Genomic DNA, 18,526 nt, shown 5'->3' with positions numbered 1-18,526 from the left:
ACCTACAGTTAGTGAAGGATTACAAGGCAAGCATTCCCCAGTGAACAGAGAGTAGGGACTGGGACATAGGAACCTAGGTTCCATTCCTACCTCTGTCACCAGCCTGCTGGGTCACTGACCTTCCGCAAGTCACTGTACCTCCCTGTGACTCAGTTTTCCCATCTGTAAAATGGGGATAATGATATGTGTCTCCTTTCTAAAATGCCTTTAGATCTATGGATCAAATCTGCTCTACAACAGTAAGAATACCTAGATCTTATAGTAGAGAGACAAGGTAGGTGAGGCCATATCTTTTACTGGACCAACTTCTGTTGGTGAGAGCTTACACAGAGCTCTTCATAGCTCTTATAGAACATTTTTCATCAGTAGTTCTCAAAGGGTTTTGCAATGGAGGCATATATCATTATCCCCACTTTACAGATGAGGTATTTGAGGCACAGAGAGAGGCAAAGTGACTTGCCCAAGGTCACCCATCAGGCCAATGGCCAAGTCAGGTATAGAACCCAGGTGTCCTGAGCCTTAGTCTAGAACTCCATCCACTAAGAGATAGATATTATTGTTAAATAAGTTAGGGGAGAAATCAAAATGAAAGTGCAGGTAAACAATTAAAAAAAAAAAGGCTTCTGTGTCTACTGAATCCTAAGAAGTCAGGTTAATGCCTTAGGACACATTGTGTGGACAACTCCTTTGAAAGAGAGAGACATGGAAGCGTCTATCGGAGAGTGAGTGTTTTACCAATAAATAAATATTAATTACAAGACAATATAAAGTGAACAAAATCCCCAGCTTTGTTACAGACTCCTTGTCATAATGATAACCAAAGAATTCAAACATTTCCTATTATATATTGATTTGTTACACTTTTACACAGTCAGGAAAGCTTCTGGGTGGTAGGATGCCATCTGCTGCTTCAAAATGTTATTTTCTTGTTTCCTGTTCCTTACAGGATCATTCAGGCATGTGACTCGTACTTACTGGGGTGGGGTGGGGGGACAATTTTGTATCGAACTGAGTTTATTTGCAAAGGAAAACATGTTGGTTAATGAAACAGAATTTGCCCAGAGAAAAAAACATTGACTAAAAAGTTTTGAGATAGGGCAAGCCAGGTTTGGTTAATGAATGAGAAGAAGAGGAGGAGTTATAGAATAAATGAGGCATCTCAGAGAACACACACAATATTTACACTATATCATGCTTTGAAAACAATATTGGAGTTGGTGTAATTTTCAGTTTAATCCTGGGATTCAGTTATAAATGCAATTCTCTGATATTAAAACAATAACTATTCCCCTGAGCCAACGCAACAGCCTGAAATATAGACGCAGCACGTCATTTTAAAGTCTGCAGAGTGAAGAACAAATTAAAATACTCTGTCAGCTCTTAGGAACCGGAGTTTAAACCTTCAAGCAAGGTTGATAAAGTCCAGGCATACTCAACACCACAATGGAAGTAAAATGAAATGCATGGTGTATCATAGTCGCTGAAACTCAGGCAGTAATAAGCATCACACTGGGCTCACTGCACTGGCTAATGCATAATTTATCTGGCTTCATAAATATCAAAACACACCACAGCTGTTAGTACTTCAGTGCAAAACTGGCAAATATTCTTTCAATTATTCAGGAGCCCATCTTAGGGAATCAGTTGACTCCTCCAAAGCTGCATTTTTAGAAAGTATCAATTACTCAAGCGTTGCAAGGACGTGATGCCACACCAGCTTTAGCATCACCTTGCGGAAGGTACAGTGACGAGAGTTCGAAAGTTCCTTCTCCTGCTGAGTGGGCTCGCAGAAGTCTGCAGGATCCTGCAAAAATCCTGGTTGCAATGCACTGGCACAGCCCAGAGGAGCCCATTCCAGGACAGTTTCTAGGGAAGTTTTTAAAAGGCTTGCTGCTGTAAGGCCTAGCTTTAAAGTAGCTGCTATAGCATCGCTAACCAAAAGGGTGCTGAATTATTCAATAATAAAGTGAATCACCAAACAGGTGTATTTTCCAAAAAGAGAGGGGAGAGGTTAACAGGACTTTGGGGAAGGCAATAATTTAAAGTTAAATATCCAGAAGATATCGACTGAACTGTTTTAAACAAACACACAAGTATTCAAAAGTCCATGGTTAGTTATGCCCGTCCAACCTTATTATTGAAACAGTAGTTGTGGCCAAGCAGGATGTTCCTGAGAGTATTTCCATCTCCTTAGGGAGGATATTTAATGCCACAATGATTGCGGCTTTAGAAGTACCGAAGACAGGGACTGGCAATAATGACTGATTGGTTATCTGAGGTCAGGGTTTTGGTTACAGTATCACACAAAGAACAAGGAGTCTGGTGGCACCTTAAAGACTTATTTGGGCATAAGCTTTCATGGGTAAAAAACCCACGTCTTCAGATGCATGGAGTGAAAATTACAGATACAGACATAAATATACTGACACATGAAGAGAAAGAAGTGACCTCACAAGTGCTGACAGGGCCAATTCGATCAGGGTGGATGTAGTCCACTCCCAACAATAGATGAGGAGGTGTCAATTCCAGGAGAGACAAAGCTGCTTTTGTAGTGAGTGACCAACACACACACACCAGTTCCAGGGGATTTGGACATTTCTGATCATTCACTGGGTCAGTAAAGTATATCCTCATTTTTTATTTTACTATCCACTATTCTTTTAAAATATGATGGTCTGTCAGGAAACGTATTTATATTTTCACTTTATAATACAGTCCACACGTTAGACTCAGTACACAAAACCAAATGTAAAACATATGCAAAAACCAGGTCAGATTAATCCATTGCCAACAAAAATGACTAGACCAGATTGAATTTTTGTCAAAAAAAGTTTTTTTGTTGAAAATTTATCTTTTTTTCCATTTTTACTAAAAACATCATTGAATTTTTTAAAATCAGAATGATCAAAAACTGGATTTTCTGTCACTAAAATTTGTTCAATAATAATATTGATGTACAATTATTTTGTAAGGAATGCAAAAAAAAATTTGAAAAACAAAAAGAAAATGTTAAGCTTCCAAATGTTTCACATGACCATTTTTCCATTTGTGGACCAGCTCTCAAAATAACACAAACTCACCACCCAGCTACGAGAAAATAAATGGAACTAAAAATCATCCCAACTCCTGAGAGAGAGCCTGGGTAAATACATAGGCCTTGCAACTTCCAGGAAAGTCAACAAACTCAGGCACTGTTTGGTGGACCAATTGTCACAAGTGCCATAGCAGAGGGCTGTCCTGCCTCCACTCTCCTGATGTTTAAAATCTCAGAGCTGTCAGAGCAGGTATTCCAATGGCTCTCATCAGCCCAAAAGACAGGCAGTCTCTAAAATGTACAGGATACATACCATAAAGGGCTTTTTCAGATTCAAACAAATGCATTGAATTGCACCTAGAATCAAACTGAAAGCCAAAGCAGTCTCTGGAGTATGCAGGGAAAGAAATGGGTGAAAAGCTATACAGAAAGTTGTATAGAAGAGTTGGTGTTTTAAAAATAAAATCACAATGGGCATTTTTCACAGCAACTCTTCAGTGGAGTGGGGGAGGATTGTACTTCTTTTCCTGTGGACTGTTCTAGCCCAGGGCCATCTATTCAAAAATGCCTTCTAATTTTGAGTGCCCAGCTTGAGACAACTTGGGCTTGACTTCCCGAGGCATTGACCACCCACATCTCCTGCTGACTTCATTTAGAGTTTTGGATGCTCAGTACCTTTGAAAATCACATGCAAGGCACCTCAAGTGTGAGGCATTGGAAGTCAGTGACCACTTTTAAGATTGTTAGTCTAAGTGTCTGGGCTAGAAAGTTTAATTCCCAGCTTGAGTAGACATACACATGCAAGCTCTGGTCGAACTACCACACTAAAAATAGAACAGAAGAATGGCCATACCTGGTCAGACCAAAGGTCCATCTAACCCAGTATCCTGTCCTCCAACAGTGGCCAATGCCAGACACTTCAGAGAAAATGAACAGAACAGGGCAATTATCGAGTGACCCATCCCCGTTGTCCACTTCCAGCTTCTGGCAGTTTAGGGACACCCAGAGAATGGGGTTGCATCCCTGACCATCTTAGCTAATAGCCACTGATGGACCTATCCTCCATGAACTTATCTAATTCTTTTTGAAATTCATTTATACTTTTGGCCTTCACAACATCCCCTGGCACCAAGTTCCACAGATTGATGCTGTGTTGCGTGAAAAAATACTTCCTTATGTTTGTTTTAAACCTGTTGCCTAGTAATTACATTAGGTGACCGCTGGTTCTTGTATTATTCGGAGGCACTTCCTTAGAGGTGCAATTGTGACAGCATGAGTGGCAGGAAGAGCTACCTGCCCTATGACCCTGTCAGAGAGCCTAGGGTCCCCAGGCAGCTAACCTGTCCCGCCACCCATGCTGCAGTGGCTACACTGATATTTTTAGCACGTGTGGGTATGCCTCCTCTAGCTGGAAATTATATCTTCCAGTGCCAGTAGAGACATACCCTTAGAACAGAGAGCTCACAATGAAGTAAGCACTGTTGTATCTGCTGTGGGATCTATGCACTCAGGCTACACATAGAATTCATTTCCTTCAGTGATCCTTTCTCTCCTTTACTATCTCCCTCTTTGTTTGGTCTTGAAAAATATTTAGGAGTAAATGGTTTCAGAGTAGCAGCCGTGTTAGTCTGTATTCGCAAAAAGAAAAGGAGGACTTGTGGCACCTTAGAGACTAACCAATTTATTTGAGCATAAGCTTTCGTGAGCTACAGCTCACTTCATCGGATGCATAGGAGTAAATTCACAGGAGTAAATGGGAAACAGACACTAACTCCTCTGTTACAGAATTTGCTATAAAAAAGAGATGCCTGTATATCTCTCAACAGATAATAGATAAAGTGCCGGTAGATGGTTCTCAAGAATACACAGTATTGTTCCTGGACTTTGTAGGACCAATGCAACCTCTTGCTGTGCACTGCAAATGGCTCTATGTGTGTGCTTTCCCGCTACTCAAAGCAACAGAGCACACTATCTTGCATATAATGGTAATGCGGTGTAATAGCCTGGGTTTTTATAAAGACTTTAAAATAAACTGGGTACTCCATATTCAAACCCCCGCAAAGAGTAAAAGTGAAAAGTCTCACTGCAACAACTGCATGGCAGGATGGACAGATCACCCACATAGAATAAGAACTAGACCAGACCTTTAGCTATGTCTAACCAATTTGAGGATCTGGAGCTAAACTTTGTGGCTGAAGCCCATTTTATTCCCAGAGTCCTGATCATGGTCCAGCCCCTAATGATCTGGGGTTCGGCAGTCTGTATCAGTGCTGCTAATACAGAGTCCCAATAGTATTTGCTGTTCTGCCCACTCCAGTGCTCCAAGACCTCTTGCTCACTCTCCCAAGGCCTGGTCATGCATCACTGGGAGGTTTGCCATGCCTTCAGTGGGAATAGGAGCAGATTCCTGGAACTATGATGCACTCATGGCTGTGAGCAGGTCCCTTTATCTCCTAGCCCATCTCATATTTTTTTGGCAAGTGGCAAGTGGCAATTTTTTTTCTGGTACCATTACCTTTGCAAGAAAAATAATGTCCTATATTTTGATTAAGAGCATTTCCCTTCAGGACCTGAAAGGACAAGTCAGCAGGGAGACAGACACCTGCTGCTAGGCACAGCTCTTGCAAGACAGTGGCATGAAATTTTCAGGCAGATGTTCCCAACTGGGCATCTCAAAGCCCATTCCCAGACCTCTATCCCTCCCCTTAGTGAATAAATCACTCAGCCTAGTTAGTGGTATCTCCAACAACAGGGCAACAGGCAGTCACCTAAGATGCTGAGCTTATCAGGAAATCTGACATTACCAGGGAGAAATGTTAGTCTTAAATTTGTGCCAAAGAGGACAAAAGAAAATAAGAAAAAAATAGCAGAATAGTCTGATATACAGTGACAGAATATGGGCATAAGTGAGACTTGAGTGCTGTTCAGGTGTGAATTTCACCTGCATTTTATCTCCTTAGGTAGGTTAACAAATAATTTCTGAATCAATCCCAGGTTTTTTTTTAATGTATTTGTTCACTGTAAATATTCACTAAATACCATGGGGGGAAATTCTTACTATGTAGATTGTAAACTCTTTGGGTTAGGGACTGTCTTCTTGTTATGCATGTATGGCACAATGGGGCTCTGATCCCTGACGGGGGTCACTAGGTGCTACCATAGTACAACCATTAATAATATTGGTTGCTCAGGCTATTCACTTGGGTTATATTTGCCATTCACTATTCGTGTTCTGCGGTTGGTCACCTAAGTCACATGATATTTACTCTGATCCCTGATTGGATGATAAAACTTTCTGGAACAGAAATAAAATAAATCTTGAATAAATCTAATTTGGTCTGAATTTCTGGAGGAATAACCATTTGTGCTAAAATGCTGGACACTTTCTGGAATCATGAACATTTTCACAAAGAACTGGAGATTACGCAAATACTCACAAACAAGGACTGAATCACAGATGGCTTAAGGGGCACATAAGTGGTGGACGGGCCTTGCGTAGAAGTGAATTTTACCCAGAACAAACACTCATAGCTTGAACGGCTCTGCTTTGTAGTACAGATGTTGTCCTGATATTGTCCTAAAAACTTCTTGAAGTTGTTTACTTCCAGATCAGCTACCAGGAAACATTTTTTTCCTTTTACCTCATTCACTCGTCACCTTTACTATACAGTGCCGTCATGTTACAAAACAGAAGAGTGTTCCCTGCTAGCTATAAAGCGGGGGTGATCATAGCCCCCCTGAACCCTACCCATGAACCCCAGGCTAAGAGCCATTCTGCTCTTGTATTTACAATACTCTCTGCATTGTTCTGCTCTAACACTGACTTTCTCCAGCCCCTCTTTCAGACTAACAAATATGTCTCTGAGCGCATTGTTCTGCGCTCAGAGACATATTTGGAGACATATTTTGTATTTCAGAGACCTGAAAAATATATTGGGTAGCACCTTCCAAGTGGTACTTTCAATCCATTTAAATTCACACTGTGACACTTCAAGACTCCACGCTTCCAAGAGGCTGTAACAATCCCCCTTGTGCCCATGTCCAGCAGGTGTCCTTCACCAACCTGCATACAGTCATGACAAGCATTAATAGAATACGACATAATGCTGAGCAAAGGACTAAAATGCTGAGATACTGGGAGGCTATTAATGCACGGGGCTGCATTTTGCTATGGTCAAGGAGCTTCATTTCCAGAATGATTACAACTCTCGGCCCCTCATGATGAGAGTGTCTTTGCACTGAGTGTGAATTTTGCATGAGGTGCACTGTTCACCCACTGAGCTTCTCAGCTTGGGAATGCCCTTCTGGTGCCAAGTCTACAAAGGGTGAAGACAAGTGCAGGTATAGGGCTAAGCTCCTATTTTCTTAGCCAGAGGCACATTGGAGGGGACGTACTACAGCGAAAGAGCCAGACAGAAGTACTCCTAGGCTGTCTCGGGGGGGGGGCATGCTGCAGTGGCAGCGAGGCCCCCCTCCCCCGCATGAGGTTCGGTATGAGCCCAATGAACAGCCACTGACTAGTGCAGAGGAATAGAACCGTGGTCCCACCCTCAGCATTCCTCGTTCCCTTTAGGGCAACTAGCACTAGCAGCCCTGTTAGCAGGGAGTGGGTCATGTGCTCCTGAATGGGCTTGTGCCAGACCACTGCAAAGTGGTGCAAGGGAGGGGAGGCGCCGTGTTCCTCCTGGTGCACCTCTGTACTGGCAGGTACCATCTGGTCCATAGACTAGAGATAAGCCTGAACTGGCACTCTGTGTCCAAACAGCCCTGAATTTGAGGGGGCTGAGGGGATTGAAGGGTCACCAGTTCTGAGGTCGACAACAAATACTTGAAGCCAACATTCACATAAGGGGCCAGAAATAAGGATACAGGGACAGTCTCAGCTGTCAACTTTCAATGCAATTTAACATTCTTTTAACTTTTTTAAAAAGTAATAATTGTATCTATATATCAATTTTGCGAACATATATACATACATACATATACCGAAAATAATAATGTTGTCTCTTTTTCCCACTTAGCAAGCAGTAGCAAATGTCTGGGGCCTTGCAGGCTGGCTGCCCAGTGGACAAAGGAAAAAAAAAATCAAAGAAATTTTAAGTGTCATAAACAGCCAGCCAGGAAATCCCCACTGTCAGAGATCTCAGTCCAACATCAGTGCCCAGTTGCCAGGGAGAAACTGCAAACGGCATTAAGAATGGACTCCAGTCAGAGACCCAGGCTGAGAGCAGACTGCTGCTGCTGCTCACACAGTTCCCTCTCCCCAAAACCCTGCAGAAGAAAACTATCACCACACAGCATGCCTCCCCAAGACTGAACATTGCTTCACATGCTAAGAAAAAGAACTTGGAAGACCATATTTAACCTCACCATCTGTTGGCACCTGCCATAATAGTTCAGTCGTACAAAGTTCAAATCCAGAATTCACACCATCAGGTGGTATCAGGTTAGCACTGCAGTGCAGCACCACGTAGCACTAAGCAATCCGTTTTCGTGAGGATTCTCAGCCCCCTTTTCACTGTGAAAGAAGAGCAAGTCCAGTGCTGTGTTCAGAGCACTGTTTATAATCCTGATGGGGAATGCACTTTACTAGCGTAGCTACTTCTTAAAAATGACACGGACTAGCAATCTGCATGCTTCCAGGCAGCATATGAACATATGGCAGTTGCTGTGCTTCTTCTAAACTTCACAGCCCTTTCATCCTGCAGGGCTCCATAATTATCAGCTTCTTTGTATATGCATCAGACCACCTTAACTTCAGCAAGATACACAAGGAGAGCTAGCAGGCTGGCAGGCAGGCATCTGCTATGGCCCATAGCCCAGTGGCTGTCTACACACTGTCAGCTGCAGTAGATAAACACTAGCTTCTTTAGGAGCATTTGCAAAACCTTCCATTGTCGATGGAGTCCATTTGCTTAAATGCTAGGCTAATCTGAGTTATTTTCAGGAGATTTCCCTGGCTGCTTATTGTGGAGACGAACGGAGGTCAGTAATTCCAGGCTACTGCTTGCTTTATTAATGCCTGTTTTCCAAATCCATAAGCTTTTTTCAACAAAAATATTTGGAGTAATAGGGGAAATAAAATACCTGGATTCAGACAATTTCTTTTAAAAGAACAACAGGCCATATTCTGCACTGACTTACCCTCAGGGGATTGAAAGGTCACCAATTCTGAGGTCAACAACAGAGTCACAGACTATAAATGGGTGCAGAATTTGGCCCTAGACGCATGTTTTGTCAGAATGAGCTAATGTCACAACTTTGTATAGACCAGCTCGTAGCACCATCACCTTGGTGTTGTCTGCTGACCCACAGTCAGTTGTTTGTGTGGAGAGGTTTATATTCTATCTAGGGAGCAGTGCACAGGCTGCTGTTTGAGCGCCTTAACCTACACCTTCTGGGTTATATTTGTAGAACCTAGAGCACCCTTGAGCACTTCCAAGTGCTAACGCTATGCTCCCCAAGCCTCATCCACTTGGAGCACAGGAGCCCCCTAGAGCTCAGGGGACTTAGGCACAACCAAACACCAGCTTTGAAAATCCCCCTGGCACCCAATGCCTCAGATGTTATCACAATGGGGACCACATGGCTATTGACACCATCATGACCTTTGAAAATGTAGACCTAGATTTAGATATTTTGGGTTATCTAGAGGACAGAGGAGCTCATTTCTTCTTATAAGAAACATGACTGAGATCTGTTTCACCTTCTGCGGCCATTTCATCCCTGGATTAACTCCCCAAGGAGTCCTGTTATTGAGTATGCTTAAAATGCCTTCTAGGGAGCTAGAAGGTAGACAGCTGAATGGCGGCACTGTAAATCACAATACACTGTGAAAAGAGGAATGGAGTGAGTCATGGTGTTTCGCCTTTGCCTGTTGCTGGGTCTTTCTCTATATATTTGTCACTAGACAACCCTACAGCAGCTCCATTGATTACAATTTTGATGAAAACTTTGCAAACATTTATTGCTGTTTTTCAGTCCAGGTCAGGTTTTAAAAATGGGAAATTTCAATGAAAAATGTCATTCCTCAAAATGTTAATTTGTTTTAACGAAAATAGGGTTGGGGTTTTTTTTTTTTTCATTTTTCCACTCACTCTAACCCCAGGGCTTTAAATTAACCCCTCTCACAATTTTCATCAGCACTCTATGGTTTACACAGTGAGGGTCAGCGAAAGCAGAGCTCCCCTGCACTTCAGTTCAGGGTACCTGAGAAATCCAGAGTAGAACTGGCTGAAACAAGTGCAGATGCTTGGATAAGATGAAGGACAACAGAAACCTTGAGATGGGGGTTGCAGATTCAAACCAAGGACTTTGAGGAGCTGTAAGTGATTTTGGGGAAACTCTGTTTTCAAGTGCCTAACTTGAGATTTAGAAAAGCTGGACGAGCACAAGTCCATGGGGCCGGATGCTCTGCATCTGAGAGTGCTAAAGGAGTTGGCGGATGTGATTGCAGAGCCATTGGCCATTGTCTTTGAAAACTCATGGTGATCGGGGGAGGACCCGGATGACTGGAAAAAGGCTAATGTAGTGCCCATCTTTAAAAAAGGGAAGAAGGAGGATCTGGGGATCTACAGGCCAGTCAGCTTCATCTCAGTCCCTGGAAAAAATCATGAAGCAGGGCCTCAAGGAATCAATTCTGAAGCACTTACAGGAGAGGAGAGTGATCAGGAACAGTCAGCATGGATTCACCAAGGGCAAATCATGCCTGACTAATCCAATTGCCTTCTATGACGAGATAACTGGTTCTGTGGATGAGGGGAAAGCAGTGGACATGTTATTCCTTGACTTTAGCAAAGCTTTTGACATGGTCTCCCACAGTATTCTTGCCAGCAAGTTAAAAAAGTATGGGCTGGAAGAATGGACTATAAGGTGGATAGAAAGCTGGCTAGATTGTCGGGCTCAACGGGCTCATTGGCTCCATGTCTAGTTGGCAGCTGGTATCAAGCAGAGTGCCCCAAAGGTCGGTCCTGGGGCCGGTTTTGTTCAATATCTTCATTAATGATCTGGAGGATGGTGTGGATTGCACCCTTAGCAAGTTTGCAGAGGACACTAAACTGGGAGGAGAGGTAGATACGCTGGAGGGTAGGGATAGGATACAGAGAGACCTAGACAAATTAGAGGATTGGGCCAAAAGAAATCTGATGAAGTTCAACAAGGACAAGTGCAGAGTCCTGCACTTAGGATGGAAGAATCCCATGCACCTCTACAGACTAGGGACCGAATGGCTAGGCAGCAGTTCTGTAGAAAAGGACGTAGGGGTTACAGTGAACGAGAAGCTGGATATGAGTCAACAGTGTGCCCTTGTTGCCAAGAAGGCCAATGGCATTTTGGGCTATATAAGTAGGGGCATTGCCAGCAGATTGAGGGACGTGATCGTTCCCCTCTATTCAACATTGGTGAGGCCTCATCTGGAGTACTGTTTCCAGTTTTGGGCCCCACACTACAAGAAGGATGTGGAAAAATTGGAAAGCGTACAGCGGAGGACAACAAAAATGATTAGGGGACTGGAACACATGACTTATGAGGAGAGGCTGAGGGAACTGGGATTGTTTAGTCTGTGGAAGAGCAGAATGAGGGGGGATTTGATAGCTGCTTCAACTACCTGAAAGGAGGTTCCAAAGAGGATACATCTAGAACGTTCTCAGTGGTGGCAGATGACAGAATGAGGAGTAATGGTCTCAAGCTGCAGTGGGGGAGGTTCAGGTTGGATATTAGGAAAAACTTTTTCACTAGGAGGGTGGTGAAGCACTGGAATGTGTTACCTAGGGAGGTGGTGGAATTTCCTTCCTTAGAGGTTTTTAAGATCAGACTTGACAAAGCCCTGGCTGGGATGATTTAGTTGGGGATTGGTCCTGCTTTGAGCAGGGGGTCGGACTAGATGACCTCCTGAGGTCCCTTCCAACCCTGATATTCTATGATTCTATGATTGTATGAGATGCCTAGAAGGGGCATGATTTTCAGCACTTCTTGAAGCCAGGCTGCTTTAAACTGTCAAGCTGGGCATCCAAAATCACTAGTCATCATTGTTGAATATTTAGGCAATGGTTTTTTAATGATCTGATTTTGCTCACCGCACAGCACTGGTGGAGCATTAAATACAGAGCAAACAAATCACATATTAGTTGGGCTTTTGGTCTAATAAATGACCTTGTTACTTTAAATTTTGGTAATGTAATATACAATAATCATTAGGACTGTAGCCTAAACTGAAGCCATCAGTCTTTTGTCTCTACGCATCTCTCTTTAGAACTATATCTAAGGTCAACTGCAAATGCTCATTCTTCCACTGGGGATAAAAGTTTACTTTTAAACTTGGGATTTTTAATTTTCTTGTTTCTTACTGTTTGGCTGTCTCAAAGACTGAAGAATTACTCTGCAATTGAAATTGGTTAAACTGAAGCCTATAATCATGGAGTCATTTCATGGTCTCATTTCTTCTAGCCTGCCCATTTACCATTGATTGCCATGGGATACACAACAAATCATTTGCAATAGGGAGTTCAGAATTGCATTTTGTCTGGAATAAACCTTGATTGGTCGCATTGTGCTCATAACTGATCAGCACTGCCCTGCCTCATCTTTTCAATGCTGAAAGCAGTTAATCATGTCTCCACCGCTTAAACCTGAAGCCCTTGGAGTGCCCTTTTTTGCTGAGCTGCTGGGATCAAAAGCATGAACACTCAAGGCAATCAAAAGTCAGTGGGCTCAGCTAGACTTCAGCTACATGGGTGTGGCTGCTATTAGCTTTGTGCGAATAGCACGCACCCCTCCTCCCCCCAGTGTAACTGAATGCAGAGTGGAGCTCTATATGGGCTACTTTAGGGCACTGCTCTGAACTCCATACTTGGGCAAAACTCCAGCTGGATTCAGTGGGAGTTCCTCATCAGTAAAGGGTTTGGAGATGAACCCTCGGACTAATATTAGTGGCTGTTCTTCCTTCTTCAGTCTCTTCCTTAGCTCCCAATCCCATGAGTTTCTGAGTACCCCCAGCCGCCATTAACAACATATATTTGTAGGGTGTAATAAAGCCCCTTCCAAAGACAAAAATTTGGCAAGCTATACGTAGTCAGTTCATAATCTTTTGTAGTGTGTCAATGCACCAGGCCCCTAATCATTTTTGTTGCTCTGAATTACAGATTGTCAATGTCTTCTTGGTAAAGAGGGGCTCAGATTTGCATATAGATTATGTCACACAAGACCCATACAGAGAAAGCACTATATGTCTCTGGGACAGGAACTGATGGGGATATCTTAGCAGCCTACAACTGTACTGGCTTTTTGGGGAGAGGTGGGAGGGAGGGTCTGTCATTACTCCTTGTAGAATCACATATGAAAGGATGAGAGAAGGTTGTGAGAAAGGGTAATTTTGAGATTAGGGCATTGGAGTGAGACTCAGAAGATCCGCATTGAGTTCCCACCTCTGCCACAAAAATCTTTGCCCAGATTTTGGCAAGTCACTTGATCTTGCTGTGCCTCATCAGTAAAAATAATATAACAATACTTCCTTCTTTCCATAGTCTAGAGGACTACAGGGTCACACACTTTGCCACTCATGTAGACCAAGCACTGTGTTATCTGACTTTTTAAGTACAAATGGCTTTTCAGGTTTAAGGACCCTCTGAAAAGATATTGGGGGGAGGTGGCAAAATCTGAGCATGGCTGCCCACAGAAACTGAGAACTTAGATATGGAAGCTGAGGCTGGAAGAGTTGGGACAGTAATGAATTCTCCATGAGAACAGAATGGTTGAAGTCTACCCCAGGTAACAGACTCCACAGACACAACAGATATTCGTTAAGAGCCCATAGAGGAAAGCAGTTCCTCCTGCTTTGCTGAGAAAACACTGGGCAAGGAGAGATAGCTCCAACGTATCTGGCAGGGGCTTCTTGCCCACCTACTCAGGGTTTAACTGATATTTGGTGCTGGGAAGAAATTCCCCCATTCCCCACCCCGGTCAGATTGGCAGAGACCCCTGGAGGGGTTTGGCCTTCCTCTTCAGGGTGTGGCACGGGTCACTTGAGGGTTTGAAATAGAGTAATTGGTGGATTCTCTGTAACTCGGAGTCTTTAAATCAAGATTTGAGACTTCAATAACTCAGCCAGAGGTGTGTTGGGCTTCTTACTGGAGTGGCTGGGAGACTTCTGTGGTCTGCAATGAGCAGGATGTCAGACTAAATGATCACGATGGTCCCTTCTGGCTTTAAAGTCAATGAGATTAGGATGGGAGTAAAATTGATTGGGACTGTGAGGTGAAATGTCCTGACAGAAAAACACTAAGTTAATATTACACTCCTGTTGTTGTGCTCGAAGGCGTTAATGGCTGCCATCAATCAGAGACCTGGTTAAAGCTGATGGTTGTACCCCTCCATTTCCCCTATTCTCCCACAATGCGAGGGCTCTGCGTGACCTCGTTCCCTTCCCCGCCTATCCGGATCTCCCATTTTCTGCCCTTGTAGGCCCGGGCTCTGTGCAGGAGTGGTAGAAGCTCCACCGGTGCCTGAACCATGGCCCCATCCTCTGCGCCGCCCCTTCTCCCCAAGTCCCTGCCCCCTGCTCACTCCTATTCTCCCCCTCCCCACATTGCTTACCCTTACAGCTGGTAAAAAGTGATGGGGCCATGGCCCCCCTGTTCCGGTGCCCCAAGCTCTGTGTGTCTCTCTTTTTTCTCCACCTTCCCCCTATATGGGAAGGAAGGGACAGACAGATGGTGCCCTCTGTGTGTCTTTCCTTCCTCCAACCTTGGAGCAGGCTTTGGGGAGGCAACACACTAGGAAGAGGAAGGAATGAAACCTCCCTCACTGCCCTCTACCTCTGTCTTCCTCTGCTGGCTGGTGGGTGGCTCTCCGCAGGCAGATCAAGGAGTAACTGTTTAAATGTGAATGGCTTTTCTAATTTTACAGTTTTTACCAAAATCAACAGGATTTTGCTGATTGATGCCGAGAAAAGTTGCTAAAATTTTGCAACTGGTATTTATAAGTTTTCATGTTACATCAAGTCAAACAAATTCCTAGATTCCAAGGCCAGCAGGAGCCATTGTGACCATCTTGTCTGATCTCCTGTAAAACACAGCCCATAGGATTAATTAATTCCTATTTGAACAGACAGAAATGTTGAACGTAGGGAGCTAGCCAAAACTCAGTATTTTCAGCTTGTGAGAAATTTAGAGATTTCACAGTTTCAGTTTTGATCCAAACTGGATCAAAACCAAATGTTTCAAAATATCTTGCAAACTGGCAATCTGGGAACAAATTTCTTTCAGAACACTTGACACATGGTGTTTCCTAAATGAAATATGTGTCCCATAACTGAAGATGACATGCTTGTCAGTTTTATTGTTTCTATTAGACTTTATGGCAGCCTCAGGGCTTCAGGCAGTCTTCATGGCAGGGCTGCCATGGACCCCGGAAACCCAGGCTCCACAAAAGCCTGCCAGGAGAGCTGGCAGGAAGCCAAGCAGTTTTCTGTCTGAACCCTGCCTATGATGCAAAGAAAGTTTGTCAAACCCGGCTAACTTTCGCAAGACACTTCGGGTTCAACAAGGTAGCATTTTCTGACGAAACTCTGAGAGCCCCTCTATACAATATTGTAAAACAAATAATAATAGAACTTGTTACCTTGAAACATCTTTTTCTGTATTATCAACACCAAGTTTCTCTCTGCACTGATTATCTGTTTAGTTTTTGCCCCATTCAACTATACTCTTCCCCCACATTCATTACCTTGCATTTTTCCAAGCTGAATCTCATTTTCCACTCAGATTTCTAACCTTCTCCTAATTTTCCCCCCATCCTTCATGACATTTTCAGCTCTTCTCAATTTATTATCATCTGCTAATTTCATTAATTTGCTGTTGTGCCCCCTCTTCCAGAACATTCACGTGCATAAAGTAATGGAGACTCGATTCTGATCAGGTCTCCAGGGTGAAATAATGTGAAAAAAGATTGGCTTTAACACCAGTCCTTGTGCTACCTTATTACATACCTTTCCCCACAGTTCAATACACTGCAGTGTATCATGATGTCTTTATGTGTGTGTCTTTCAGCCAGTTTTCAATCCATCTGACAGTTTTCTATTAGAATTCATTTCGGGTGTAAGATTTTTTTGATGCTCTCTCAGCTACTTTACTAGCAGCCCGATATACTGCATAACATCCACATTCCTTTCAATCACTAAGGCATGAATCCTGCAAGCACTTTGGCACATAATTCAAACAGATAAAGTTACTTTGTAATTCCATTTAAAAACTGGGCAACATCTTAACCTTACTGAATGGAATTTTGCCACTGACATCAATGGGGTCAAGATTTTACCCAGTGTTTAAACAGGGGAGTTTGGTCCAGCCTATTATAGAAACAAACCAGCTGTGAGTCCTGCTCCCTTAAAGATTTTGGCATGGGCCTGTCTCAGATGGTTGTAAGAATAGCTCTCCTATTCTTCCAACACTGCCATTATCCAATTCCATTACTGTGTGAAGGACGTTTGTGACACAACCAAAGGAAAAAAACCCACGTGTATATATATAATCCTGCCTAATACACTTATGAAATGAGAATGTTATTAAGGCAGAAAGGAATTAATCCAGGATGCTGATGCTGTGCCTTGCTGAAGAGGTGCCTCGCTCAGAGAGTACTAATTAAAAGAAACACTTTCTGCATAAGAGAGCTCTTTTGCTGCAGAGGAAATAAAAATTTTCTGCTCATTTTAATCAGACATTGACAGATTGCATTAATCAGGTGCAACAACATTTCGGCATTGTCTTCATGCTATAAACCTGCAGATCACTCTGTCTTATTTGCTGAATATCCTTAACACTCACTTTGGGGCATGATCCAAAGCCCAATGAAGTCAGTAGAAAGGCTCCCACTGACTTCAATGGGTTTTGGATTAGGCCTTTGTTGAACAAAGAAAACATGCATTTCTGTCCCAAACCCTAAGGCAGTAGTTCTCAACCAGGAGTACATGTAGCCCTGGGATACGCAGAGGTCTTGCAGGTGGTACATCAACTCATCTAGATATTCGCCTAGTTTTACAACAGGCTACATAAAAAGCACCAGCAAAGTCAGTACAAACTCAAATTTCATACAATGACTTGTTTATACTGCTCTATATACTATACACTGAAATGTACGTAGAGTATTTATATTCCAGTTGATTTATTTTATAATTGTATAGTGAAAAATGAGGACGTCAGCAATTTTTCAGTAACTGTGCTGTGACACTTTTGTATTTTTCTGTCTGATTTTTGTAAGCAAGTAGTTTTCAAATGAGGTGAAGCTTGGCCGTAGGCAAGACAAATCAGACTCCTGAAAGGGGTACAGCAGTCTGGAAAGGTAGAGAGCTCCTGCCCTGTGGGCTCCACAAAGCTCTGAAGCATTTGCATGATTTGTAGGCGGGCAAAGTTCTAAAAGTTCTCCAAAGGCTTGATCCCACTTCCACTGAAAGCAGAGTTTTGCCGTTGACCAGAGTGGGAACATGAGCCGACTGCAAAAGTGAGGTTTTTATAAATTCCAAAATTTGCTCCACCCCCTCCACAGGACAACCCCCTTCGTATTCTGGATTTAGCCCCACTAGTTGCTGATGCTTCTCCCTTCAACTCCATGAAAGTGATAACATTTCCCTTTTCTCCTGACTTCATAGTACAAGTGTAGCAATGGAGAGATGTGCCAACACCTCAGGAGATTTATTTAGCCTTTTCCAGCACTGATTTGGAACTCTGGGTGCTACACAAATATTAAAGCCAAAATAATTTTACACACATGTAGCCTAGCATCACTAGGTAAAAATCCAGCACATCACTGTGCCAGAGGCTGAGCTGTTGTAAATCAATGGAACTAAAGCATGTTACATCAGCTTAGGAGCAAGCCTATGGTCTACAATGGCAATGACTTTGGGGATCTCTACATATACTGAGATAGTAGCATTTTTGTCTCTTTCTCTCCCTCCCCCCCCCCGTCTTCCCACCCCAAAATCATGCTTATTAACAGTTAAGTCTTTGAATGGTATGAGAGAGACACTTATCTAAGGTACTTCTCTGTCCACTAGCACTATAGTAGCTGAGCACCTCACAGTCTTTACCCTCACAGCACCCTCGTGAAGTAGAGCAGGGCTATTATCCCCATTTTACAGATGGGGAACTGAGGCACAGAGAGACTAAGTGACTTGCCTATGGTCACACAGGAAGTCTGTGGTGGAGAAGGGAACTGAAGCTAGTGCCCTAACCGCTGGACCAACCTTCCTCTCCGTAACAACACTCGTTCGTAATCATAATATCATATCAATATCATAATCACACTGCACAGCTGCCCAAGGCGTAGTGGGATTCGCATTGCCAGAGCTGTTGTGAAGGGATTCAGAGAAACTGTTCGGAACAGCTCAGAAACTCATTTGCCCAGAAGAATTTAGATAACGTATAGCTGGGCTGAAGAGTTTCCCCCCAAAGATCACCCTGCAGTTTCTGATTTTCAGGGAGCCGAGCAGCGTCTCATGGCTTA

The 18,526-nt window shown here is 43.2% G+C and overlaps 1 long non-coding RNA gene across 1 annotated transcript in view; it reads right to left on the bottom strand.

The window, feature by feature from the left end:
- LOC141983301 (uncharacterized) overlaps window positions 1–8,534 on the bottom strand; it is a 56,862-nt gene extending 48,328 nt beyond the window's left edge. The window contains exon 1 of the long non-coding RNA XR_012638342.1: window positions 8,405–8,534. This is a non-coding gene — a long non-coding RNA (uncharacterized LOC141983301). The remainder of the gene's footprint in view (window positions 1–8,404) is intronic.
- Window positions 8,535–18,526: the final 9,992 nt, after the last annotated feature.

The sequence above is a fragment of the Natator depressus genome, chromosome 2 (genome assembly GCF_965152275.1).
Source record: "Natator depressus isolate rNatDep1 chromosome 2, rNatDep2.hap1, whole genome shotgun sequence".
Taxonomy (NCBI): domain Eukaryota; kingdom Metazoa; phylum Chordata; order Testudines; family Cheloniidae; genus Natator; species Natator depressus.
The sequence above is the reverse complement of the archived record's forward strand: the minus strand, read 5'-3'. Positions and strand labels throughout refer to the sequence as shown.